The sequence below is a fragment of the Panthera leo genome, chromosome A2 (genome assembly GCF_018350215.1).
Source record: "Panthera leo isolate Ple1 chromosome A2, P.leo_Ple1_pat1.1, whole genome shotgun sequence".
Classification (NCBI taxonomy): Eukaryota; Metazoa; Chordata; class Mammalia; order Carnivora; family Felidae; genus Panthera; species Panthera leo.
The window spans coordinates 4065616-4075304 of NC_056680.1; the positions used below are offsets into that span (position 1 = coordinate 4065616).

The 9689-nt window shown below is 59.2% G+C and overlaps 1 long non-coding RNA gene across 2 annotated transcripts; it reads right to left on the reverse strand.

The window, feature by feature from the left end:
* Window positions 1-4686: 4686 nt before the first annotated feature.
* LOC122213272 lies at window positions 4687-9455 on the reverse strand. 2 transcript variants are annotated; one of them, XR_006199461.1, is made up of 4 exons: window positions 9238-9455; window positions 6965-7037; window positions 6668-6756; window positions 4687-5764 (listed from the first exon to the last, which is right to left on the reverse strand). It is a non-coding gene; the product is annotated as an uncharacterized LOC122213272 (long non-coding RNA). The 2 variants fall into 2 exon arrangements; XR_006199462.1 differs by lacking the exon at window positions 6965-7037.
* Between the last annotated feature and the right edge of the window lie 234 nt (window positions 9456-9689).

Sequence of the window (9689 nt, forward strand, 5' to 3'; positions counted from 1 at the left end):
CCACCCAGGGGCCCCTGGACTGATTTTATAGCTGGGAAACAGGCCCAGAAGGGCAAGTCACGGGCCTCGGGTTACTTGGCTAAAAGAACGCAGAGGCGGGATTTGAACCCTCGACAGCCTTCCGGGGCTCCCACCTTCTTTGGGGTAAAAGCCCAAATCCTGTGGCCCCCGGGGCCCCCGCAGGACCTACCTCCAAGGGCAATGAGGTCAAAGGAGGTCGGGGACCTGACTCGGGTGCTTACGGCCGCCCTCTAGTGGCTGCTTCCGGGAAGAGGACCCCACCGTGTACGGGTGGGGCAGGAGGGAACCCGAGCAGAGGGGACCGCGCTGGTCCACGCGGGCGATGGAACCGTACACCCTGATCCCATACTGTCCAGTGTGGGAGCCACTGGCCTTTCAAATGTGACTAGTGCAAATCGACATGTTCTCCAAGCACAAAACACATATCAGGTGCTGAAGACTTGGTGGGAAAAGAATGTTAAGATAGCTCATTAACAATGGTTTATATCGATTGCATGTTAAACTGACGTTTTGGCTGTATTGAGTTAACGAAAACATGTCAAAATTGGGGCGCCCGGGTGGCTCAGTCAGTTAAGCGTCCGACTTGGGCTTAGGTCATGATCTCACAGTCTGTGAGTTCGAGCCCCGCGTGGGGCTCTGTGCTGACAGCTCGGGGCCTGGAGCCCGCTTCCGATTCTGTGTCTCCCTCTCTCTCTGCCCCTCCCCCCTCTCAAAAGTAAATAAACAATAAATTTTTTTTTTTTAAAGATATCAAGATTCATTTCACCTGTTTCTTTTCACTTTTTTTTTTTTTTTCCTCTTGTGGCTACCGGAAAGTTTAAAAACATTTGTTTTGGTTTATTGATTTTTGAGAGACGACAGAGAGAAAGCATGAGCGGGAGAGGGGCAGAGAGAGAGGGAGACACAGAATCCCAAGCAGGCTCCAAGCTGTCACCACAGAGCCCGACGCGGGGCTCGAACCCTGAACCGTGAGATCATGACCTGAGCCGCAGCCAGACCCTCAACCGACTGAGCCACCCAGGCGCCCCTACCGCAAAGTTCTAAAGTACATCCGTGGCTTCCATGATCTTTCTACCATTTAAATGCCTTTCTACTAGGCATTTAAATTCTAATGCAGCGGCCTTTTCACCCACTGCCCACCAGGGGACGCTGTGTCCTTGCAGTGGGGTGGGGCAATCTGGAATCTAAAGGAAAAGGAAGTAGTAACTCAGACAGTTGCTCCTTTGTGGTCGTTGCCTTGGATCAGTTCTTACAACCCAGATCTATGTTTGCCATCTGCCATGGCTCACCATCTAAGGGGGGGCAGAGCCACCTGTGGGTAAGGATTCTGCCTCCCACCCTGACTCCGGTTTATTCGGCCAGGGTCAGGGGGAAGAATTAGGCCTCCAGAGTCAACTCACAGATTCTGCAGCATTTATTGTAGAACCACTGCGTGCTCCGCGCTGTTAAGGTGATTCCTGCAACGAATCCTAAGCAAACTGAGGTCCAGAGAGGGAAAGCGGGTTGCCCAAAACAGCCCCGCAGAGCCAGGCTTTGCACCCAGCTCCATCTGGCTCCAGTGTCTTCCGGGCCTCTCCCCCGAGCCAGCTGCCTCTCAACCTCTTAGAAACTCCTGAGAAATGTTGGGCAGGCATGATGGCGAGGGCACACTATCTGTCCACATCGGGCCAGCTCAGCGGGGCGGTCAATAATTAATTCTGAATTGTTCCCATTTATCACAGTGGCAGGAGCCAGAGCGCATGGAATCCTAATCCCAAGCCTCTGTGCCCCTTGGCCAGCTGGAGCCGGACACAGTGCTGACAGCAGGGGTCCCTCACTGAGCCTGGGAAGGGAGGGTGTTCCCGGCTCCCCACTCCCTTACTGAATGTTGTGCGATCCAGCAGTGACCAGATGAGACCCCATCCCAGCCTTTGCAGTGTCACAGGCTCGTGGGAAAAATACATACTGCATAAGTAATAATGTAAATAATTAATGCGACAAAGGAAAGAAACAGGATGGCGTGAGCATGCGAAACTGGGGGGACGTGACTTGTTTAGGGCCTCCTCAGGGAAGTGACATTGAGCCTGCAAGTCGGAAGATGAAAGGCGGTGAGAGGGGGCTGCGTACACAGGAACAGCACATGCAAAGGCCCCGTGGCTAGGAAGAGTTTCTCCCATGTGGGACCCAGCGACAGCAAGAGGCTGAGTGGGTCTGGAGGTCGGAGCACAGGGGTGAGGTCAGTGCCAAGTCGGGAGCCCTGTAGAGCCAGGCCTGGAGCCCTCAGGGTGAGGCCAGCAGCCTGCAGTGGGTACCAGGGGCCATCAGGAGAAGGGACAGGCAAGTTTCTCTCACGTTCTTGGGGGCTGGCAGTAAGGCTGCTTCCACGCCGGGTGAGTCAGATGGTAGGCTGGGCAGCTGAGTCTGCTATTGTTTTGTTTCTTCTTACAACTGTTTCCCCCTTGGAGGATTCTTTCAAACCCAGTTGGGGGTGGGGGTGAGTCAGGATTTCTCTGCCAACAAACAGCCGATACCGATACCGTGCGAGCAGCTCCTGGCCCAGGCACTCCTTCCCCGGGCAGGTGGGGAAACAGGCCCAGAGAAGGACAAGGATCCCCAAGGCCTTTCGGTGGAGGACTGTGGGCTTGGCCCAGAGGCGGGGGGTTCTGGGATCCCAGGAGCGGACTCCTCCCCGTAGCTTCGTGGGTCTTCTGCTGGCCCTGCAGTCTCATGAGAGCCAACAGGTGGTGTTTGGGCCACCACGCCGTCCCCAGCGTGCTGACGATCGGAGGTGTTCAGTCAGTGACTGCGATTCACCAGCCTAGCAGCTTTGGAAAACGCCCCCGAGGTCATGCTCAGGGCATGAGAGAGGTTCCTTTCTGATAGGGGGTGTGAGAGACAGAGAGAGATAAGCAGCCAGAGATGTGGGGAGAAAGAGAGGCAGGGAGACAAAGATAGAGACGAAGGGAGAGACCCAGATAGAGATCTTGGAGGGAGGCAGAGATAAAGACACACGGTGGGGGGAAAAAGAAAGAGAAAAGAGAAAAAGGAAAAAAGATGGAAAAAGAAAAGAAAAAAAGAGAAAGAAAAAAAGAGAAAAAAGCAGTGAAATGAGACACAGAGATGGATGGATGGATGGATGGATGGATGGATGGATGGATGGATGGATGGAAAGTGTGTGTGTGTATGAGGACCACCACTCACCTGAATAGGAGACATTGTGTGAATTGTAAAAAAGTATCCCCTTCCTGGGGCCCTCTCACCCCTCAGCTGGGTGCTTTTGTGCAGTGAACAACCTGTCCCGCCGTCTGTGGCAGCTGGAGCAGGGTCTGTCTTGATCTCTCTAGCAGCCAGCACGGGCCAGGCACACGGAGTACGCTCAGTACGTGCCCAGTGAACAAAGGAACAGACTCAGCAAATGCCAAGACCTGGCTGGGCGTCGCGGAGGGAGTGGGGCAGAGAACCAGCTCCGGGAGTCTGGGCGCCGGCAGCTTCTGGCTGGGCGACTGATGCCTCCTCTGGGAACCGCCTGGATTTACTCGCCCCCCCGGAACCCCCTCCCCGGCCCGGAACTCTGGGAGCACAAACCAAGCGGGCAGCCAGGGCGGGAGGTGGCCCCTCCCCGGGACGCGCTGGGCCCCCGCGGGAGGCGGTGGCTGCCAAGTCTCACTCGAAACTCCTTGCCGCCCAGACTTGCTCCTGGGGTGGAGCCAGGAGCCTGAGAGGCCCCGGGGGCGGGGGTGGGGGGAGGGACCAGGCCTCCCCTCTTTTCACAGCCCAGAGAGGGGTGACCCGGGCGACCTGGTTGGGGTCAGCCAGAATAGGAGTCGAGGGAAAAGGTGTTCCTGGGGAGGGCAGAGCTTGCACGGTCCTGGAGGGGAGGCCGAGACAGGCACTCCCCGGGCAGAAGCCCCAAGACCAAGTTAGGGGACTTGAGCTTGACCTGTTTGCACGTAATCTTTATTCATGCACACGCGAAGAGGGCCCTTCTCTGCCCGGTCCCAACCTGCTGATGTGATGCCGGGGCCCCAGGCAGGATCTGTCAGGCTGGGAGGAGGGAGACACCCCCTAGTTCCATGCATGAAGCCCATCCCCGTGGGATTGGAGGCTGCAGGACCCGGAGGCCGACTGGGAGCACGGCAGAGCGCGCACAGCGGTGAGGCATTCGTGCGAGGACCTCCAGAGTGTAGGAGCGTGCCAGGTGGAACAGACCAGAAAGGGCATTCTGGGCACAGAGTGTGCACATGCAAAGGCCTGGAGCCCTGTCATTCCCAGGCAGATGCCAGAGCTGCGCCCGAGTGGGCAGTGACCCTACAGGCCTCAAGGGGTCAGGGCTGGACCAGAGAGAGACCTAGGGTAACAGAAGCCCAGAGGGAAACGGAGACTCTTCGTGGAGGATCAGAAATGGCCGCATGAACAAGGGGGCGTTGTAGCTGGGCTTTGCAGGATGACTAGGAGTTTGCCAAACAGAGAGGGCAGGGCATGCCAGCTGGAGGGGGGCGGAATTCCAAGGCCATGCTGACGGAGTAGCAGGAGAAAGGAGGACCCGATTACTATCTCAGAACACGCCTGAGCTGTCGAGGCTTAAGAAATGGGGGGTGATTTGCATGTGATTTGCATAGTGTTTGTTAAATGTCAAAACGGCCTGAAACGCTCCCTCCCCCCTCCCTGCCGCCGCCGCCGCCGCCGCCCCCCACCTTCAGTCAAGAAGCAGGAAACCCTCCCCCTCCTCCATCAGGGACCTCCGCCTGGGCTGGGACCCCTCAGTTCAGGGGCTGCTGCTGGGGCAGCCGCCCCGAGAAGGATGACCTCGGACACCCCCTCTGTAAAACGGGCCATAATCCCAGCCACCACCACGCGTGGTCCGTCTCCAGTAAGTCGAGGCCGGCCGAGGATGGGGCACCGACTGGGGCACGCAGTGGGGGCCGAGGAGTGGAGCTGGGTGGTCCCCAAGAGCCCCCTCCCTTCCTGTCCAGCTGGGGCCCAGCCTTCTACCCAGAGGGTCCTGTCCCCAGAGTTCCCACACCACGTCGCCTGGAATGCCCCCGTGATCACCGCCTGTGCCTCATGGCTCTACGCGGCCCAGCACCCCCCAACCCCACCCATTCAACCAGAGCCCTTCAGACCCAACGGGGAGACCCCGTGTAAGGGACAAGGCAGTGGGATTCAGGGGAAGGAGGACACCGCGGAGGGAGTGGGCACCGTTGCGGGGGTGAGAGGGCTGGGGTCCCCCAGTCTCCACCTGTAGCCATTTGAGATTTCGCCAGTAACTGGCTGCACCCTCGGGCCCCCACGCAAAGGCCGTTCGCAGTACAGGGGGCTTGGGGTGGGCCCCAAGGAGGACAAAGTGCTCACTGACTGGTGAGAAGGGAATCCGAGAAGACGTCCCGGAGGAGGCTGCAATCTCAGGTGAGCTGGAGTGGCCGAGAGGAGCACGAAAGGTGCTTCAGGCAGGGGGCCCAGCTTGGGCAAAGGTGTGGCCGAGAGAACGTCCAAGGTGAAGGGATGACGTCCTCACGCGCCTCACCTCTCCCCTCTGTGGGTCTCTTCGGATCATACCCTCTGGCTGCACACGTTGGAGGCCCCCAGGGGGGAGCCATGGCCTCGGGGTCACACAGGCTCCTCCCTGCTGCCTGGGCTGGAGCAGCAACATCCCAGGTGGGCGTCAGGGACTGGGCCTCCCCCTGGGTGTGATCAGGTGTGTCTGGGGCAGCAGGCATCAGCTGGTCAGGCCGGGACGTCACCGCACGCCCCCAGGAGCCCGGAACTTGCAAGAGCAGCAAGGAGGAAACAGAACAATTTCAATCCAGGCCTGTGGAAAGGTGAAACACCAGCTGTCTGGCCAGTTTTCCTTCTTCCCTTTCCCTAACATCCTCGACTTGGCGGGTGACGCATGTAGCCCTCTCCTTCTTCCCGCTGGCCCCCGGTGCCTACCGGGAGGCAGAGACACAGGGATGGCAGGAGCCTGGCTGTTTGGAGCCCCCTGGTGACCGTCTCAGGAATTGCAGGCAAAGTGCAATTCAACCGACCCTCTTCGACCCGATCCCACTCTTGCCTCCTAAGAAGCCCAGCGAGGAGTGCTTTGCCCGAGGTCACACAGCAAGTCGGGGCAACATCATTCCTGCTAGCTAGGGGCAACAGATGTTGGTCTACCGGTAAGCGAGAGAGTAAGGCCCACGTCCTTACCCAGGGGGCAAAAATCATGAGGGTGTGCCGTGGGGTGAGAGTCAACAGAAGTGAGTCCCTTCTCTCTGGGCCTCAGTTTCCACATCTGTGGTCTCTACACTCTACAGTGTCCTTTCTGTATTAGGGACAGAGGCATCTGGCCGGCTTAGTCGGTACAGCGACCCTTAATCTCAGAGTTGTGAGTTTGAGTCCCACATGGGGTGTAGAGGTTACTTAAGAAAAAAAAAAAAATCTTTCGGATGCCTGGGCGGCTCGGTCAGTTAAGCGGCTGACTCTTGGTTTGGCTCAGGTCACGATCCTGCGGTTTTGTGAGTTCGAGCCCCGCGTCCGGCTCCGTGCTGACAGCGTGGAGCCTGCTTGGGATTCTCTCTCTCCCTCTTTCTCTGCCCCTCATGCTGTCTCTCTCAAAATAAATAAGTAAACTTAAATAAATAAAAAAGGAAATCAATCTTTAAAAAAAAAAACAACAGTACTGGAGACTTACCCAGAGTGAAGTCGGGGCTCCTGCCCCAGCCTGCTCCCTCAGCCGTCACCTCCAGTCCCCTTGGTCACGCCTCCACCTCCGCCAACTACCTGAAAGACGGGGACAGGAAGACACATGTGGCAGGCCAAATGCAGCCCTCATCTTGGCACTCACGGCCGTGATCTGCTCAACGTCCCGCCAACGCATCTTCAAGAACCCGCCCAGGACTCACCTCCCCCCCCCCCACTTCCAGGCACTGCCAGGGCTCCGGGAAGATGTGCTAAGCAGCCCCTGAACAAATATTTGTTGAGGACCTACTATGTGCCGGGCACTGAACTGGGAACACGGCAGAGAGCAGGAGGGACAATAGAGTGTTCATCGAGTTTACAGCCTGGGGGAGGAGATGAGGTGAAAAAACTGATGAAACCTAAAGAAGTCAGCTGCCGATAAGTGCTAGCGAGAGAGACAGAGCAGGGGTGGGGGGTGGGCCCTGTCAGCGGGATGCAATTTTAAACCGGGTCATCAGGGAAGACTGAACTGTGACGATACCCGAACTAAGGCCTGAAAGCGCTGAGTAAGGGAGGAGAGCAGGTGGAAAGCATTCCAGGCGGATGGAACAGCCAGTGCAAAGGCCCGGAGGCAGGACCCTGCCTAGAGTGTTGGAAAAACAGTGAGTTGGCTCTCTCGTAGTTCAGTCTCCACCACCTGGACCTCTGCCCTGGTCCCCAGGTTTCTGCCCTCAACCCCCCCCCCCCCCAGTCTGTGCTCCCTGCAGTGGACACCAGAGGGCGCCTGAGTAGAGCCTCCTTTCCTCTGCCCACCGCCCTCCAGGGTTCCCATCTCCTTCAGCAAAAACCCAAGTCCTCCATGAGGTCCCCCAAGGTCCTCCATGAGCTGCCTCCACCCCTCCATGGCCACCCCTCCTCCCTCTCTCCCCCTCGCTCACTCTGCTCCAGTCACATAGGCCTCCTCGCTGTTCCTCCAACACACCAAGCCTGGTCCTGCCCCAGGGCCTTTGCACGAACTGTGCCCTCTGCCCAAACTTTCCTTTGCCTGCATATCCACTTGATTCCCTCCCTCACCTCCATCAAGACTTTACTCAAACTGTCACCTCCTCAGTGAAGCTGTCCCTACAACCCTGTTTAAAATGACAACCCACAGGGGGCACCTGGGTGGCTCCGTTGGTTAGGCACCAGACTTCAGCTCAGGTCATGGTCTCACAGTTCATGGGTTTGAGCCCCACACGGAGCTCTGCACTGAGAGTGTGGAGCCTGCTTGGGATTCTCTCTTTCCCTCGCTCTCTGCCCCTCCCCCACCTGCACTTTCTCTCTCTCTCTGTCTCAAAAATAAATACACTTAAAAAATAAAATTAAAAAAAAATAAAACATAAAATAACATAAAATAACAAAATAAAACAAAATAAAATAAAATAAAATAAAATAAAATAAAATAAAATAAAATAAAATAAAATAAAATAAAAGTAATCCTCGGGGCACCTGGGTGGCCCAGTCAGTTAACCCTCTGACTCTTGATTTTGGCTCAGGTCGTGATCTCACGGCTCATGAGTTCAAACCCTGCGTTGGGCTCCACGCTATCCGCCCAGAGATTCTCTCCCTCCCTCTCCCTCTGCCGCTCACCACCCCCCTCAAAATACATAAAATAAACATGTAAAATGACAGCCCCCATCCCTCCACTCTCGAATCACCCCACCCCTGAGACCCTCCTTCCAGAGGACCCGGGGAAGGCGGCTGTCCCCGCAACCTGGAGCCTCCAGGACCGGCTTCTGAGGCTCCCGCTCTCAAAGCATCACCCCAGGCTTGCAGATCAAACCTTAAGGGCCAAACCTGGCAAGTGTGACCTCCGTAAACCACGGTTACACATCTGGCTTCAGTCCATCCCCTGCCCACACTTGCAAGCCGGCCTCTGCCCTGGGACCAACCCCTGCCCACGTCTACGACCTCCTTGTCCCTCTTGCCACACGGCAGCCTTCACCGTCTCCCGGAGCCGCCCCAGGCCTCTCCGTGTGCGTGCCTGTCCCAGATGCCCTTCTGCGCAGACCCCTCCTTGGGCAGAGACGCCCCTTTGGAAAACTCGGATGGCCGGGTCAGAGTGCTGGCAAAGAAGCGTGTGGGCAGGACTGTGGGGGGTGGCACGGAAGGCAGAGAGACGCAGAGAGACGAGAGGGTCACACAGGCACAAGCGGCGGAGACGGCCACGGACAGAGGGACGGAGACCGGAAGAGTGACCGGAAGTGAAACACACACAGGGCCAGCGCCACTGAGAGAGGAAGGAGACTGGGGCGGAGGGGCAGGTCAGAGGGAGGGGGCAGAGCCAGAGAAGAGGCGTCGCGAAGGGGGGCCAGGCCCCTGCGTGCCGGCCTCCCGCCTCCTGGCAGCTGCTTCCCACAGTCGCCGGCGCTCAGGCCCCGGAGGGGCCCTGCGCCCGCCTCCCGGCCCCGGGACCCCGGCCCCCGCGCCCCACCGGGGACCCCAGCCCGCGGCCCTCCCGCCTCCTTGCAGCCCCCCCCCCCCCTCCAACCCCCGCCCGGTCCTCCCGCCTCCCCCCCGCCCCGGGACCCCCCGCCCCGCCACCTGGGGTCGCTGACGAGCAGCAGCACGGAGCCGTCCTGCAGGCGCACGTCGCGCACCGTCTGGTGGTCGTCCAGCCGCCGCGCGTTGTAGTAGAAGGTGCGCTTCCAGGAGCACACGCCCTGGCCCACGAGCTGCGCGCGCAGGTCGCTGAGCGTGTCGCGCGGCCGCACCGTGAGCGGCAGCAGCAGCGCCTCGTCCGCCAGGTGCACCTTGATGTGGTAGCGCTTCCAGCGCGACAGGCCCCGCCGCAGCCCCTCCATGGCGCCCGCCCGGCGCTCCGGCCCCGGCCCGGCCGCCCGCCCGCCCCCGCGCCCGCGCCCGCGCCCGCCCGTCCAGGCACGCCCGGCGAGCGGGCGGGGGCCCCGGAGGGCGGGACGCGGCGGCGGCGGCGGCGGCGGCGCCCGGCCGGGGCCCCTCGCCGCCGCCCCCTCGCTCCGGCGGGGACGCGCCCC